This window comes from Pteropus medius, unplaced genomic scaffold (genome assembly GCF_902729225.1).
Source record: "Pteropus medius unplaced genomic scaffold, Ma_sr-lr_union100, whole genome shotgun sequence".
NCBI classification, from domain to species: domain Eukaryota; kingdom Metazoa; phylum Chordata; class Mammalia; order Chiroptera; family Pteropodidae; genus Pteropus; species Pteropus medius.
Window position 1 is genome coordinate 6,441,051 of NW_024355008.1, and position 19,340 is coordinate 6,460,390.

Sequence of the window (19,340 nt, forward strand, 5' to 3'; positions counted from 1 at the left end):
TAGATAGATAAACTGATAAATAGATGGTAGAATCTTACAATTCGTGGAAAGTTTCATTAGTCATTTCATGGTTTTATATGCAAGCATTCACAATTTTGAATTGCAAACTAAAATACCATTAAAATTCGGCATATGCTCTTCCCATAAAGTTTTACAGTATAAATGGTTTGCATTTAACAATTCAAAAATAATGTTTTAGAGCATAAATATTTCCAATAAGATGTTATAAAAGAGCATGCTGTTAACTACAATACTACATAGTAAAAAATATTAATATCACTTTACATAAATAAAAAATGGCTTTTCTTACATTAAACCCTAAGGAGACATGGAAAACATGAAGATGAAGAAATCAACCTAGTATTATAAATTTACAGTGAGTTTTGAATAATGAAAGCTGATTTGAAAATCTGGCACTCTGATCAGGATATTAAAGAGAAAGAGAAGAGAAAAAATACGTTAGCAGATGGCAAATGTAAATTGAAATGTACTCTAAGCACCTGAACTTTTGTAGAAACACACATTAGCTAAAACTCGATTATGAAATCTAATTACATTTATTGTGAAATCTTTTAAAATATTGATCAGTTATTAACAACTTAATTTTTTATAACTACTTGGAACACAGTAGGTAGAGAAAATACCCAGTGTAGTGGGAAAAACTATGAAATATGTGTGGCTCATCTATTCAGTCCTTACACTTCATTACTATCAAGAAAATGTGCTCAAGTTCATTTGTAACTAATTGGCCAAGTCCTCATTACAAAATGAAAGTTATCTTTCCATATTAAAAAATTTTCTTAACTGATTCTTAACTGGAACCAATTGCTTCTCTGTCCTGGATTCTCTTTTTTTTTTTTTTTTTTTTTTGGGGTCAAAGTGAAACCTTGCTTGACGGCTTTCTTTTACTGTTGTGCTTAAGAACAAAAGCACAAAAAAACTGATCAATATAGCAATCAAGATCATTCAATGAGATTCTTTTTCATCTGTTTGTCACTAGGGAATATCACAGAGACCACCACTACAGAAAAGACAATAGAGAAGGAAACTCTAAGGCAATGTTTGAGTCAATTTGCCAGTTTTAAAGTTTCTTTAAAAAAAAAAATGTGGTCTTTTGGTTTGGATATACAGTTCATACTGCCATCAGTTGAGGCTATGCACAAATATACAAGGAGAAAATTGTATCCTTTCAGGTTAACTTGGTTTTAAACTCACAGTGTGACTTCTCTATTTGAAGTGTGGCTAGTTTCATCTAGTCTAAATTGGGACAATGTATCATTGTCTCTTTTTGCCTCCAGACAGTACTGGAAATGAGATGTTTCATTTCAATGCATTTTTCCCAGTTGAAATTGTGTAAATAAATAGATTGGGAAAGGTTTAATGAAATCATCAATAGCCTGGAGCCAGCTATTGGCCCTGTGCTAAGCATTTGGCATAACCAACTGTCTAAGAGATTGAAAGTCCTAGGTACTTTGGATTTAAAGTTATTATGAGCTCAGAGAAGGGTGGCTCTAGGAAGGGGTTGGCACAGAATCTTCATTTACATAGGTTAGGTCAAATAAAGTGATAAGTAATCCAGGGCTTTTTAATTAATAAAAAGGAACCATATGGATCATTCAAATATTAAAATTCATATTTTAACAGTAGAGAAAAACTAGATTAGAATTCAGGAGAACTTAGTTTTCCTTCCAATTTTGTTAATAATTCACTGATTGCCTTTAAGTAAATGATTTCTCTATGCCTCAGTTTTCTACGAGGAAAAATATATGATTAGAAAAGGACTCTTTTACTCAGGACATTAAGGATTGCAGAACACAACAGAGAAAGTCACAAAAAATGGATCTGAGGACTTTATCTTTGCATCGACTAGAACCATACTGCATTTTTCTATTACAGCCTGTTGCTATAAAATGTTTTAAAACTTAGTAGTCTAAAAGAAGATTTCTAAAGTGACTCCTAGCTTTAATGATAGCACAGGTATTTTTGATAAGATATATAATTCTCAACTCTACCATTAGTCACCTCTGTAAACACAGCTTCTGTGATATAAAGATTTTCATCGACACCAATTTACATTTGAAGAATGGGCATCACTAAAAGTGAAATGGAGGGAGAAAATATGGTAAAGATAAACCATAAAGGGCTTTTACTTTCATAAAAGAAAAAAATCAATATGAATATTTGTATGCATTCAGAAACAAGTAGAAAAGAATGCTAGTATTTGATAACTTTTCCATTGAATGGGATGCAACAGGACATGTATACATAAAAGTGAGAGAATATTACTTCTGTAGTGCTAATTAATGAGTCAAATTATTTCTGGACCATATTATTAGGTTTGTATAAACCATGTTCATTTACAATGATATTAAGAAATGCTTAGACTAAAATTTTTGATCAGAATGGAATGTTGTTTTATTGAATAGTATTTGAAAAAGTGGGCTTCTGTCAGAAATATTTCACTATTGTACAAAGATTTCATTGCAAGAAAATTTTATATATATATATTCAAAAAAGCAAAATTCAAAAATTTATTTTTCTAAATGAATAAAGGGAATTAAAATGACATTCTATTGAAATATATCCCATGACATTTGGACTAGATACAGAAAACTCAACTTATATTTTACTGCATATACTCAATTTCCAACTGTTATTTGGTAGGAAATATTTTTTAAAATAGCCTAATTCTTAACTAGAATCTTGAAATTAGGATTATCCCCCAAGTATTCTGCTCGTATTAGGCAGCATTTTATAAAAGCAATGAAGTACTTTTAGAAAACAATAAGTCATGCCTTGAATTCCCATTCTTTCTTACACACTCTTAATAACTAAAATAATGTAGAAGATTCTCGTTATTTAGCTGCATTGATTACTATTGATACTGATGGCAAGAGGTCACATGTTTTTTTAAGGGCAATCACATTAACACAGATGACTGCATTTTGCTTAAAATAATTAAAGATGTCAATATATTAATTTGCTTAACTGAGTCAATCAAACATTAGGATATATTACAAGAGTAATAGGAAGGGAAATTGTGTTTCTGGGTGCACCTTGAAAGATTCAACATCATTTTGTGAGAAAAAAAAAAACTTTTATTTTACCAATTCCCAAGATAAACGTGGGTTGAGTAGAAGGGCTCGTATATAAACCCCTAATCAAAACAGATTACAGGGTTCGTGAATCTCAGCTAATTTAGGAAACATGTTAAGCCAAATGGAACTCTTAAATATTTAATGTTTATTAAAAGTTAGGCACAGCAAACTAAATAACATATAAAACATGAATTTGATTAGGTATGGGTAACAAATATGAAGTGTTTACCTCAAGGCAAAAAGATATAGTCAGACAATTACCTAACTTCATTTCCCTCCTAGTCACCCAATACCGATTGCCATTCCCTAGTTAACTAGAGCTTTATTTTATCTTCTTAGAATCAGGAGACTGTGACCATATAGAAAAAAATGGTTATTATCAACATTAAAAAGGTTATGGCTCACTTCAGCTGAGCATTTTGAAAGTCACCTGATTAAATAAAAGATCTGATTTCAAGTATTGTGACCTATCCACAGATTATTGTTATAAACTTTCAGAATATTTAGATTTAAACCAAAAAAGTTAGATTTAAACCAAAAAAGAACAGCTAGAAAACACCCTTAACCAAGACGACATCAAACCAACTGGTGTAAACCCACCAATGGGGTTATATGGTCTCTTCTAGATATATTTCAAATATTTTAACTTTATATTCCAAATGTGTTTGGAAGTTTAATTCAAAAGGTAATTAGATTATCGATTTAAAAATTAATAAACTGGTCTCACATGACTATAACGTTCTGAATACTACTGAACTTGCTTCTTTTTCTTCCCACTCACCTCACCCCACCCACCATAGGTTCCACAAGTTCCAAGTTAAAATCACATCTCTCTGATGTGCTCCCAAAGTGACAGAAAGGAAAGGGATTTTCCTTCCCCTTAGTTGAATCAATCTCTAAGGCAGATGGTTAATTTATTGCACCTGTAACCAATTAGCCATTCAAAACAACTGATTCTTCACAGTAAATTTTTGCCTTGCCAATCTGAGGAGCAGGTGCATATTCAATAGCTAAATCGCCAAGTGGCTGGGTACAGAAATAATCCAAATACAAAATTCTTTTATATTAATGTGCAGAAAAATATGACCAGTTATAATAATTCCACTCTAAATTAAGAATTTAATTATTTCAGGTTTTGAATCCCAGTTTTGAGAATGTTTTTTTCATTCCGATTTTCATCTAACAAATTAGGCAGATGTTTTTTCAATGAAAATTAACTTTCTTTTTAAAATAAGACTGAATTTTCTTTTTCTTTTTCTTGAAACAATGAATTCTGATTACAATAAATGTATTAAAAGTAATGCATTTTACACATCTGCTCCAAAACAGGTACCTTTACATGGAAGATTTAACTTCTAGCCTGGGTACCATGTAGAACTGTGTGCAACTTAGCCACTCTTTTGTTTGTAGAATGAGAATCTCTGTTAATTATTCTATCACCAAAGTCCCAACATTACAGACTTTCATAGATCTGAACCATTTTAATCTAAGAAATTATTCAGCAAAAATTGTCACCTTTCTCAGATATATTCTTTAAATACAGAGAAGGGGTCCAGTGGCAATTTTGGAGGGCTGTGGATATCTACAGTTTCAAATTGAAACATCTCAACTCCTGGCTTTTCTTTCCATCAGAACCATGGAATGACAAGGAATCACTCCCAAGAGGAGTAAGAGAATCCATTTAGTTGGTATCAGGATCTTACTCATATCTTCCCATCCTAAGAATCTGCCTGGAGGGGACATAAATGAGGAGAACATGGATTAACATTAATTTCTAGAATTCATAAAGGATCTCCAAATACATCAACCAAAATTTTTGTGCAGGGAAGAGATTTCTACATGAAAGGAAACCAAACTCTAACTGTATCACTATTGTAGCATCACCATCCTACTGGACACCCAGGCTAGGCACACACGCTTTAACTCCACATCTGCCCTTTCACAATTCTAATGTCTCCAGTCCTTGAGATAGTATTTTTCATATGTTTCCCATGTTTTTCATTCTCATTGTCATTATTCCACTTATACTCTTGTCTCCCAACTGATTTATTCAAAGTATTTACACATTTTTATCATTTACTTATCCAATAAATATGGATTAAGTATTCACTAGGGGTCAGGCACAAGAAAGGAAATGGTGAATGGCTAAGAAGGCAGAGAAGATGTCTTGTTTAGTGGAGTAGATAGTCTAAGGCCAATACTAGCGATTTAACCAATAATTACAATTAGTCCTAGTCCAGAACTGAGAATCATAAAGACTTGCATTAAGTAAATGGCTAAGTCAAAACCTAGTGGTGAGCACCTTCTCTAATTAAGCAAAGAAAAAGGGAACAATTTTCCAGGCAAGGAAAATGACCTGTTTCTTGTTTCTTGACTCAATGCCAATCTTCACAATGCTTACAGATTCGCACCCTTAAAAATACTTCAGATCATGGCCATCTTCAGTTTAAAGATTCCCTATTACCTACTGAAGACATTACAAACCTGAAACTATGTTTCCATTCTCATTTCTCCAACAAAGAACACTATAGCTCTATTTCACTGTAGTATTAGTCCTTTGCTGAAAAACAGAAACAGTTACCCTCTTTTCTTTTGTTGTTTGCACTACCCGATTATACTGGAAGGCCCCACACAGTAATGCCTCCTGCATCATTTGAAATCCTATTTATCCTTTAAATCTCTCTGGAAGCTATTCCTTGACCCTCCACTGAAAATTAGTTGCTTATTTTTCTGAAATTCCACAGCCTATCCTTTTGCTCCTTTATCATACAGTGCCTATTTTACTCTGCTTCTTGTCATAGTTCTTTGTTGATAGCTGAAGCTTAGGCTATACTAGCCACATGGAAGCTCCTACCTCACCCCTTCAGAATTCTTAGTCCACAGCCCAGTCTAGAAGGCTTTCTTCCATTAGCTGCTTTACTGCCACATTGAAAACAGAATTGCCCACAATTTTCTGCTGCCTTCCAACTAGTTGGAGGACCTTGATACCAGACATTTGCAGTGGTATTTCTCCTTATCAAGGGTTATCTTCAGCATTTAGAATTTGACCTTGCCTACATTTTATTTTTTCTCTCCTCCCTGGTGCCCTGAGCTTTCTGGAATCACTTTTCCTCTCAACTCTAGTATTCCAGATGAACTCTCATCTAGAATTATGGATCTTTCTCCCATAGAGAAAAGAAACGTTTCTCCAAATACAACAAAGCTTTTGTAGTGATGGACTTGCCTCTAAGAAATTATAGATTTTTTTAAAAATCTCTTAAAGAGATATTTGCTTTTATAGACTTAATGCTCCCTTAGATAAGAAATTCATACCAGGCTAAAGCAAACTGGACCTTTTCTAACATTCTGCCTCTCTCAAATCTGGTCTCTTAGATGTTCCCTGATATTTAAGGTTGCCATAGAGAACCCTCTCCAGGGTTGGGTGGACACCCTTTATCTCAGCCTTTGGTAAGTATTTTAATATTTGAAGAGAACTAACTCCTTGTCATAATATCACATTTATAATTGCCCCAGAGAATATTAGATGCCTTTTTGCAGTGAGAATTCCTGGAAATCCTACGATCTTGCTGCCCTGGAATTGTTGATGTAAGCTCTGGTCACACATATCTCCCTCTGCAACTAGATTACGCCTCATTCTATTTTTCAAGTCTCTCAACTTAATGAGAATCTTGCCTAGGATGGTGCTTTGTGCACAGTAGGCACCTAATAAAAGTATGCCGAATTGAATTTTCCCAGGAACAAACATATGGCACAGATGACTGAAAAGTGAAAATCCTCTATAACACACTGCATTGCCATCTAAGGGGGGAAAAAATCTTGTTAATGCTTATGGTGACAAGTTTATGTCCTGAAACATGAGATCTGATTAGCTTTTTTATTTTAGCTCTCATAACCACTGGTTTTATTGCCAGTCATAAAATTATCCAGCTCATTTTGAAATTCAGCTGCAAAATAGAACTCTTTGACCTTCTGTAATTATACCAGTTTCTATGAACAGATGACTCCATGGCAGGGGGTTACTCAAACTAGAGTTTGGGAACCTTAGGAGGTTATGTTGACGAAGTCTAATGGGAGTCTCAGAGATGAGAACACATTGGGTGCATTTGGCAGTGGTACCAGCAAAAAGTAGAGTGTTATGCCAGGATCTTATCTTGTTAATTGAGATATTATAGAAACAATAGCAACATCATGAATTCAGTTTTTGTTCATCAGTTCCTTGGCCTTGGGCTGCATCCCTAAACTATTGTCCACAGATACCTATCATTTACTAGGAACATCACTAAAGAATGCAGCACAAGGGCACAAAACTTGAAAGTCCATGAATAATTAATTTCATAAATATGCGTTGAACACTAATTAGGAGTTCTGAGCTTATTCTATAGATAAGAAATAGCAGCAACACTAGTATTTTCTTAAGTTAACATAAGAACTTTTAATAGATTGTAGAAGGGTCTGACATTGCTCAATACTTTCATTGCCTAACATGCTGTCTATAAGTCCTAGGACCATTTTGAGAGAAAATCAAGCATTGAGAGACCTTCATAGGTTGGGGTAAGGTCAGCAGATTTGATCAGGATAAATAAAAAAGTAAACTAGAGTCTCCTGGCTTATCATAGGTCTATTTACTTACTAGCACCAAGACTCTAAGGTAAAGTTTAAAACAGATTGTGTAAAGATAACTCATGAAATGGGAAGGAGATTGGCTTCCCAGCCATGATTCCTGCACTATATTTGGGGAAGTGGTGGCAAGTTATTCCAACAAGTAATGAGAGCAAGTTGCCACCATCACATATCAAGAAATGTATAGAAGTTTTCTATAAAATCATGAAGGCTTGATAAACAAGGATGGAGAAGTTGAGTTGGGAGGGTGAGGACAGCTACACTGCTAGAATAATCAAGCAGGATTCCACACTATTGAAGCTTTTTCACTGGTGAAAGGAGGGGGCAAAAGAAAAGTGACACTATCTAGTTTGTCTCCTAATGCAAGTAGGGACACTGAAGGAGTTGCCACTCCCTTAAAATCTGCCCAGAAGATCTGTCCCCAGACTTTTCAGCCAAGTTTACTACAGGTTCCAGTGAAAGAAGCTATTCCTGACAAAAAGATGGAATGTGTGGTAGAATTCAACCCAAGACTCCGCTTTTTACAAAAGCTTCTCTCAATCTCAAAAGCATTTTCCTGTCTAGATCATTCAAAACTTGCTTTAGCAACAGAGGACAAGGAACTTCTGAAAGCAGTACATGTAGATGACATGAGGGAGTGGTCACGGCAAACAGTTGTGATCCTGATGATTCCCCTCCTCACACTGTACCTGGACGATTTTGTTTATTTGCACCTTTGAGTATCTACACCTTCAGCATCATTTCCCCTCAGGATACTAACTGTCCCAGCTGTGTGAAAAATGACATGGTCATTAAATATTTTGTTTTCCATTTTTAAAGGTAATTTCTTGTGTTTGGTTTTATATATCTTAACTTGGCATCTTTCGTTCCATTCCTGCACTGTGTTCTTAAGAATCTGAGCAATTTCAAGGATAAATCACCAACTCCGGATTACAGAGCAGACACACGTGTACACATGCAAACACACAAACACACACACATGCACAGATCTGTTGCTTTGTCATGGCTCTTTGTCATGCATAACCAGTTTTCTATCTCATTTTGCCAGTTATGCAGTCTCTTTTACCACATGCTTATTAAAAACATTACGAGATGGAAAGGTTTTATTTGAGTCTTTCTATGAAATTACCCCTATCATTGATATGATCCCAAACTGAAGTAGAATGCAGAAATTGTCTGGGGGCCCAGGATTATGGGAGGGCCTGGGAGCTCTAAGAAAGTTGAGGGCTTGTGGTCAAGAATAGTGTGGATTTCAGGTATTGGTCCGGATGACATATTTTTCATTGATTTTTTTTTAGCCCAGTTACATATAAAGTCATGTGGTAAAAAAAAAGTATTTCAGAATAGGTAGCTTTTAAAAAGAAAATGTCTGCATGTTTCTCGAAGATATAGTATGAAAGGAGATCTCCAATAAGTTCCAAATATCTGCACATTCTGCTTACTTTTTTACAGCATCTATTAGATAATATTGAGCGAACTAAAGGCCTCATTTCTTGCCTTGTTCTAGTTGCAGTAAAGTGTTAGCTAATGGAAAAAATATATATGTTTATTTGACATTTCTGAAATCTGTTCCCACTGACCTAACTGTCATCCTTATGGTGAAATGGTACGAATGCAAGAGGAAGAATTTAGGAGAAACATGAAACCAGAATCAGTGATACAGTTCTACCTTTCTAAGTTTCAAAAAATTTCACACATTTTAATAATTAGTGAGCTTTTGGGTAGGCTAGAGCCTTTCTAAATATACTGTATTGGACTTGTCTCCAATTTCCTTAGGGATTTTATTTTTTTCAAATTCTTGAGTATAGAACAAAAGAGACATAAAGTTCTAAGAGATAAATTGTGCATCAGACAAAAGATTGTTGAACTATGAGCTAGGTCACCACTAATACAAAGGCATGTTTTATGAAGAACCCTGAATTTCTGTGGAAGGAGAAAAAAAATATAAGGTAAACAAGCCTATATGTTTTCATAAAGTTTATTTTGTCCTGTTCCTCTCTTTTCATCCTTATAAAGTATAAAACTAAGCTCCTTTCATATTATTTGGGCATTTCCTTTCAACTTCTTCCCCCCCCACCCCCCCATCACAGGAAATACTAAGAATAATAATATAAAGAGAGAGTGGGGGAGAGAATTGAAATTATTTGAAATCATTTCTACTCACTTATATTTAATCAAGTTATGCTGGATGCAATAACAAAAACTAATCTTGTGGCTTAATACAACAATTAATTTCTTGTTCACATATGGTCTATTGTAAGTCCAGGAAAATCTCCAAAATAACAAGCCTACTTGCAATAAAGGCATCCACCATCCTATAACTGCACCATCTGGAACATTTAGCCTCCTTGATCACAAATAAGGAAGATTATGTTAGAAGTCTTACCTTAACAGTTCAATATTATGGCCTGCAAGTGACACGGACCACTTCTACTAACAGCCCTTGGCAGAAATTGGCCACATGAACCAGATTAAATGCAAGGATAGATATGTTTACTCTTCCTAATTATCTAGAAAGGGAGGTAAAAGATGTATAGATGAGCACTCCCTCTCCCACACTGCCCACCTCTCTTTCTCTCAAATCCCCTGTTCCTGACCATAACCTAATTTCTTTTAGCCAGGACATCATGAAGGAGATCAGGAAAGGGGAAATGGAGATATTGTCGGGAGAAGGAGATGATTAGAGTGATCTCAAGCAGACTTCACTAGCTGAGAAGTGGTGCAGAGTTGACATCATCAAAAATACTAAAACCTCATTTTTGCTGACTTTTCATTTCACTTATTTGTTCACATGGGCCTCATACTTTGAACATATAAGGCAAACCTTTCAATATGTTTTATAGAACCACAAAATTAATAGCATTTGCATATGAGAAACATCTAGTATTTACATTTTAATATGTAATAAGTAATCCTCAATTGTTTCTTGAATAATTATTACTCTAATATAATCACTACTTACTTTTATTACTACTTTTACTATTAAAACTATTAATAGTAGTTAATATTTATTGATAACCTACTGAGCTAAGCAATTTATATTTGTATAATTTTCAAAACAAGCCTACGATATACTTATAATTATCTCCATTTTATGGTAAAGAAATTGAACAAAAAAATTATATAATTTGTTAAATAAAGAATCCATACTTGTCTGACTCCAAAATTTATGCTCTTAATCACTATGACTAATATAGAGAGTAAGAGAGAATTTATCCTCAGACCATCATATATAATCAGCTATCTTAATACCTAAAATCCTAGGGTAGCTCTGTCATTTGATGAAAATGTTCTTCACAAAGCTTAACATGTTGTGAGGATTCAGATGTTTAATACCACCAATATGCAACACTATCTTCTTAAGTAAGATGAAAATGAATCTTGAATATTAATTTAAATATGGATCTATCTTCTAAATTTCAAAGCAACCTACTGGAAAGATGTCATTTGCAAATACTTCATCATCATCATATATTGCCAAGGACACCAAGGCACTAATTCAGGTGTAAACTCCAACAATTCATAAAAGTGCAAGGAGACCAAACCCTATTCCTTTGTATCAAGTTGGTTGATGATAACTTGCACTTCTAATTAAACATGTATGTATATGTATATCAAAGTGTATACATATATTTTTTTCTCTCACTTTGAAAACATATCCTTTTAAATCATATCTTAGTCATAAAGTATATAACATAGTGCCTGTGACTTCCAGGACATGCTCATGTTCTGGAAATTAGGAAATATACTTAGCTTGTTCACTGTCGATCCCTAGAAGCTATTAAATCAATTTGTTGTTATTTAATATTAGGCTAGATTTTTAGTAAATTCATTATAATGTGCAAAGTAATTATAAACTCATTTATTATTAAGCTAGTCTTGATGGAATGCGTCACTGTTTAACCCTTCCACTGATGTTTCACTGAGCAATCTCCTAATTAGCCTCTCTAAGTTATTTGCTTTAAAAAAGTTTAATAATCTATAAATTATTATGAGATGTATCTATAAAAAACATTGAAGTTAAGAATATAGTATATACACAACTTTGTTTTCGAAGATATTTGAAATAATTTATAAAATTTATACACTGCAAAAGCATAGAAATAGATAACAAAAACAAGCAAAGAGTAAAAATAAGCTAAATAGAAAATGGAATTCTTGGTAACGTTACTCCAAAATGCCTACTAAAATTTCTTTAAGTGTAAGTCATTAATTTGTCTGTGAGCTCCTTCATAGCCAAAGTAAAAAATACCATCTTTTTTTTAAATCACTGAGTCTATAAGGACATTATATATAGTTGGTTAGGAAAAGCATGGTTGATATATACATAAAAGTGTTGAATCTTTGGAGGTTATGTACATATTAAACCATATTGTCAATTAGTATAATATTTTTATTATTTATATTTGGTAGGAAAGATTGCTTTTCAGGACATAGAAGAAAATTTTTTAGCATCTCATTATTTCAGGATAACATATTAATTTTCTAACAAAATCATAGTCAAGTATCACTCGTAATATATACCAGACTCATCTTAAATGATATTTAAATGGTTTTCAATATCCAAATCCAACTTCAAAATCAGTAAATATGTCATGATAAAGGCTATTCAAAATATGAGCGACAGTCTTTGAAGGTAATGTACAAGAATATTTTGAGTGATGTTATCTTAGGAAGAGTCATATAAGCTCTTAAAGTGAATATCTGAGGGAGATAAATGCTTGTTAAGGTAGTTTTCATTCTTTACATGCCCAAATAATTATATTAGATGATGATTATACAATATTTGGCAGTCCAGGTTAAGCAAGGCATTTACATAGCCTCATATTCAGCTTTAGGGATGCAAATAATCAGTCCTTGTCCTCAATGAATATATTCTTAGGTTTTTATATGCTTCTAGCATACATATCTTTTTTCTCCTTTAACTGAAACTGAAATTCTGCTAGCAAAGAAAGCATAATTGCTTTTTCATTTTACCCTTGGCCACTATAGAAAAGCTCCTGCTAGATGCCAAAAAAACACTTGTTGGATGAGTGAACTATCCTCTGATCCTCTGAAACATCCGCAAACTGCCTAGCTCTCCCATCACATGACACGCACAGATGTGGCTTCGAAACACATTCTCACATATCTTTTCTTGAAACTTCTATAATAAGGAGAGGTGAAATATATTAAATGTCTTTATAATCTCTTTTTTCTACACCTTGGGTAAATGTTAATCTGAAGTTTTGTAATCTGCATGACTGGTATAGATGACGGCATGCATAATGTACTGATATTATTTTCTCAGGCTATTAAGCTCTGCCCAACCTTTTAAGAATATTGAATTGGAAGATCATGTTCCCACCATTTCAGGAAATTGGTAGCGTCACAGCCTAACAACTTGAGAAAATAACATTATTTTAAAGGAGGCATAAAAAGAAGAAACGGCAACAAAGAAACTATCCTAAGCCTCAGACTGGAAATAGTAAATGACTGTTCGATGGACCTAAAATTTTGTCAGTTGAGAAAAGCAGTAAAAAGAATACCATTGTGATTTATATAACTAATTAATTCTCCCTTAAAGAACTCTGGTATTTAAATTGCCAACTGTAAATATTAACTCTTTAGTTCTAATAAATCAACGATTTCCCCAGAAGAGGAAAAAAATGAACTGCTTTGTTCACAGTGGAAATCTGCACTGGGAGACTTTTAAAAATGCTAAATGCAATGGAAGAGGTAGGGGTCTGTTTAAGGAGGCAGTTTAATCAATACCACGAATGTATTACACAACCAGTTTTTTAATAGAATGAAATAGAAAATGCTGAAAGGGTGGTCTTTAGTCTCAATGACCTTTCAAAGGGGGAAGTATGGGAATAAAAACTTTGCAACCTGATGGCTCTTCCAATTAAGATTGTGACTAGAAAGGAAATGGAAAAGCAGCCTCCAAATAATGCTGGTTTCCTAGCAACCAGTGGTTTAACTAGATTTTAAATGCAAACGATAAAACTCTACTATTGAGCCTGAAAGGGGTGTTAAATATCTTGGGATGGTGAAATTAACGGTGAAATTCTTCAAAGGAAATGCTCTTCTGAGGCAGTAGGCAATACTATCACTCTGTTTCAGAGTCTTGCCCTGCACTCAGGTGCGTGCAAAGGGCTCTGCATCAACACTGAGCTACACTGTGTTCAGGCCGCCCAAGATGCACTGATGGACCCTACCCATTCCCTGCCAGAAAACAGATTTGAAGAGTTGTGTGGCTCAAACCTGAAGTGCATCTACAAGGATCGTTTACTACTTTACATTCTGCAACCTCATTTATTAGGCTGAGTATATTCTTCATAAGTTTGCTTCTCATCCATTTTCAATTGCATTCAGTATTATCTCCTATTTTCTAAAACACACCCTCAAGAGAGTCAATCTAGGAAGATTCCATGAAATATCTTAAACTAACATGACCCACAAAAACAGCATATTTTCAAAGTAGGTCTTATTTCTACAAACTGTTGAATAGAATGTGTGAGCACAAATTTTAAATGAGTGAAAATGAACACCTTCAGAACCTCTCATTTAATTGGATAATATCCCCAATACCTTATGAACATATATGGAGGCTCTAAAAGGAGGATCTAGAATTAAGTCTCTTTCAGAAGAGGCCTCTGACTCTCCTTAAAGGAAAACTGGAAGAAAAAGTCATGGGAAAAGGCCCGAATCCATTCATAAAGGATCCTAGCCATTCGACACAGAAGACATTTCCCAGGAAAAGAAGCACATAATTCCAGTAAATCATTTTTTTCTTTCCCTCTAATTTATTTAGTCTTAGCTTTTTCATATAAAATATGTATTCAATGTGTCTCATGCGAAATCCAATTTATCTTTTTCAATTTCCAAATAAGTAATGAGTAGCAAAAACACATGTCTCAGGTCTGATCTGAACTTAACAGAAAAAAACACAGTTTTACATATTATAAATAAAAATTTTCAAAATGTTACTAGGCATGTTTGATTTTTAATAATTTTAAATAATTTCTAAAAATGATTTGCCTTGTGAGTATTCAAACTGTTAGGAAACATTAAAGATAACAAGAACAGATGAAAAGAGTGATATGAAGACATATCTGCTTAATGTAGTAATAAAGAAAGGAAAATGAGAAACCAGAAAACTTGAATTGTATAAATATAAGGTCACAACAACATAAATATTATAATCAAGGTATTTCCTGTGGCTTTTGAAAGCCAACAAAAATGCCAGGTATTGAGAATGAGCAAAAAGGTGATTTTGTGGAAGTTCTTTTACAAAGCAAAATTAAGTTAGTAAAGATCTTATAATAATAAGGTAGGTGGACGTGCTTCCATAGTGTAGCAGTTAGAAGTCTGCTTTACATGCAGAAGGTCCTGGGTTCGCGCCCCAGTGGAACCATGGCCATACCATCTTGAACAAGCTTGATCTCGTCTGATCTCGGAAGCTAAGCAGGGAGCTAAGCTAAGCAGGGTTGGACCTGGTTAGTACTTGGATGGGAGACCACACAGGAAGACCAGGTGTTGTAGGCATAAATAATAATAAATAAATAAATAAGAAGGTAGGAGAACTTTAAGAGAGAGTTTCTTCAAAAAAGTTTTTCAGCATTCTAATGGTAAAAATACTATTTTTCTTTGTATAGAAAAAAATGAAAACCATCAATAGAATTCTCCACATAATCACATCACATAGCTGTTTAAAATAAATCAAATATATTTTGGCTTATGTTTCAGAATTTTAGGAATCATTAACTTAATGTGCTTAAATACAAGTCTTAAAACAATTGGTTATTTCCTACACTCGCATTCAAGGCTGTATTCTGATGTTTTCTTTTGAGATTCATGAAGTAATGGATAACCCTATTTTTTATATAATATGAACATTGTTTAACATTGGTAAGTAATGTATTCTGAACTAATAAGTTATTCATGAAAGTTGAATAAGTTCATATGGATAGTCTGACTAAAATGAAGAAATTTTGCTTCTAAAAACTATTGGGAGAGCTACTCAATGTTTGTCCAGAGTATTTTTTAAATTTATACTCAGATCTGGTGCTCTTACTTTTTAATAAGTTGCCTTTGTAACATAGAGACCTCTTCCTTTACCCAGGAAAATTGGGAAAAAAAAGATAAATTGTGATCTTGATGTTCTACTCAGGCATTCTTAGAGGAGATTTGAAAATTTCCACATGTATCCAAGTTACTTAAAAAAAAAACCCTCACCATCCTTTATATCTACTCACCTAATTATTAAGTGCCAATCAAAACTGACAGTAAGACAACAGAACCACAGCATTATACAGAAGGATATACTTTTAAATGTCATTTTAAATTTATAAAATTGCATAGTTTTACAGTCCTCATAAAAAAAATGTCAAAAAGTGCCAACCATAATCTTATCTCTGAATAGTGAATACAACAAATTCACATTCTTAATGCATTCACCTTTTATTCTTACTAACAAGGATAAAAATCCTGGAGTCTAATTCCTGCCTTTTTATTTCTTGAAGTGAAGATGTTTATTTCATATCTATGAGAATTCTCTTAACCCTAGAAAACAACTGAAAATCATTAACTGAATTATGTTAATGTTGTTTAATCATAAGAAATAATTTATTCTCATAATAAATTACTTAAATAATATAGGAAATATTAAAGTGAAGATTAAAATCTAGTCCATTCCCAAGCCTAGGCTAATTTCTATCCTCATAGGTCATTTGAACAGCCTGATTAAAACATGGAGAAATTAATTAATAATTTTTGTCTGATCTTTTTAATATATTCTATGAATTGACATATAGATATTCATGGATATGTTTATATATAATTATTATTGTTAGATATAATATATAAAATAATTATAATTACATATTTATGTATATGACATGTCTGTGAATGCATCTGTAGAATAAATTCTTAATAGGAAATTTCTATGTCTAAGCATTTATGTATTTATAATTTAAATTAAATTAGTTAATATTAAATTATATCAATTAAGTGTGATATATTTCCATAGAGTCCAGGTATAATCCATTTTAAGAATTTAAAGTTAATTAAAGATAATCATTTTCTAAAAGGAAATCAAAATAAAACTTAAGCAGAGAAAATGCTTTGGGAAAAATAATCGATAGCCAACATTGGAATTGAATTTTGAAGAGCATAACCCAATAATAATAACAATCAGAAGTTTTTAAGATTTAAAATGAAATTAAAATTAGAACTTGAGTTATAGTAGGTTAAAAAAATCATTAATAATGGATGTGGTTATTTCTAGAATTTGCAGCAATGTAAAAATAACCGAAATTATATAATGCCAAATGAGATAATATAAGTCATCAATGCAGACAGTAAGTAATTACCAAACATTTGGATGATTTTATAGTTAAAGTCATTAAAACTGCACAATGCCCTGAAAATGTTAAGTAACTAAGAAACAAAGTGGATATATACCTCCTAATTCTTATCTATTTTTGTTGGTATAGAATAAAAACATTGTTTAATGAAATACTGTATTTTTTTTCCTTTGCTCTTTTACTGGGAGGGAGGGAGACTTAGCTGTTTAAGAATTTATACTCACTTAAATTATTCTTTTTATTTAGAGAGGAAATTTTAAAATAACTCTTTTCAACTGAAATAATTTAAGATGTAGAGTAAACAGTACTAGACTGGTTACTGTGTTGTAGTCAAAGTTTTTATAACCAGGGTCAACAGACTTAGTAGATCTCCAATTTCTAGCAAGTGTTTTGAAAAATGAAAAAATTTCCCCAAATTGGGAAACTTTGGACCTCAGATATGGTATGTACAGCAAGTGCAGTTTTATCCAACTCTTCTGAAAATGAAAATATATAATATATAATCTTCTAGAAGTTTTTTTCAACATTTTGTCTTTAAAATATTTTTTATATTCCTCAAACCCTTCTTAATTAACTTTGAAAATGTGTGTTCCATTTCAAAATGCCCTTCCAATAATCATTTTAAATTTAGCATATTTTATATGTATTTATTATCACAGGCCAATAATGAAGGAAGAACCATGTTTCTCTGTCTCTCTCTCTCTTACACACACACACACACACACACACACACACACACAAAGGAAGCTTATAACTTAATGGTTCTGTTTATCTTAGGAATCACAATCAGCATAAATTATCAACATTTGCCTGGTTCCAAATAAAGTTGTAGCAATAATACCTAAAACAGTATTCATATAAAAAGATGCTATCTCTTTAATAAAATATCTTTTCCAGGACTTTCATCATGAATGCTTGAATGATTTAGTAGTTTTGCTTTTTATTATGACATGTATCTGCACTGCTCTCAGAAGAATTCACTCATCACTTCACCAAGATTAAGTTTAATGTACACATTATGTAGACCATTGTATTAGAAACAATTCATTGATCAAAATTTGGGTTTGATTCTGTGCCTAATATTGTGCCACTTTTATAGTTTATACAGAGATATATGGTCTTTTATTTCTAAAAGCTTCCAAATTATCTGAGGATTAATGATCAACAACAACAAAAAATCAAACAGCAAAAACATGATGCATGAAAAATGAATAGAAAGGGAATAGAGTACTGCAGATTTTGAAGGAAGAAGGGTAGTTGTAATTTCATAGAAGAAATATATCTAGAACCATCCCTTGAAGATAAGTGGGATTCAGACTTGCAGAGGAAAAAGAAAAATCTATTTTAGGTATAGGTAATTATGTGAGCAAAGAAAGGAAAGTGAATTTATGTAAGGCACATTGTAAGAGATTGGTTTAAGAAGAGAATACATATCCATCTGGCTGGATAGTCTTGAAAAAAAAAACTGTAGAATATATTCATTGAGAACTGGTTAGAGTAGAGGTCACTCTATACCATAAGAACATGTTAGTTTTTAGAAACTTGTAATACAAATCTAAGGAAAGAGCATTTTATAGTACGGGAAGATAGAAAGTCTTTTATCTAGATGTTAATGTTTTATAAAAATTAATCTAGGTATGAGAAGTAGCATGGATTGTTAGATGGAAGAAAATATTAATATCTAAAATTTACTCAGCACTTATATATAATATAGTCACCGTGCTAGGTGACCAACAAAGATTGTCTCATCTTAAATATGCTTAAAGATTGATATTATAATAATCTCTTTTATAGGGGAGAAGATAAGGCTAAGGCAGGTTCAAAATTTTCCTCAAGATCCCCAAGCTAATCCATGAACGAGCCAGAACTTAAATGCAGGCAGTAAGTCTTTAAGCCAGAGTTCTGTAGGAAATTAATTAAAACTAGTCTTTTGCAATAAATTACTCTACTGTGTAGCTACAATAAAAATAAAAATGGAATGAAAGGATGTTAAAGACAATGTGAAGGAAGTCAGATGAGATCAAATAATGCTGTGAAATCACACGCATTTAAGAAATAATTTTTTTTGAGTAAAGAAGTATTGATATTATATGCATTTTCTTTGCAGAAACTTGTTTCCTTTTTTTCCTGAAGTATATGGTCATGCTAATAATGGTAGTTAGTTATCTTAGATTGGTTTGACAAAAAATTTAAGATGAAAACAAATTGCAGATATTGCAGAATAGACTCATTTTGTCAGATTGCTCTTTTGGTGATGGTTTGGTTTTGTCTG

The 19,340-nt window shown here is 32.7% G+C and overlaps 1 pseudogene; it reads left to right on the plus strand.

The window, feature by feature from the left end:
• Positions 1-15,112: 15,112 nt before the first annotated feature.
• Positions 15,113-15,248, plus strand: LOC120598214 (uncharacterized; annotated as a pseudogene).
• Positions 15,249-19,340: the final 4,092 nt, after the last annotated feature.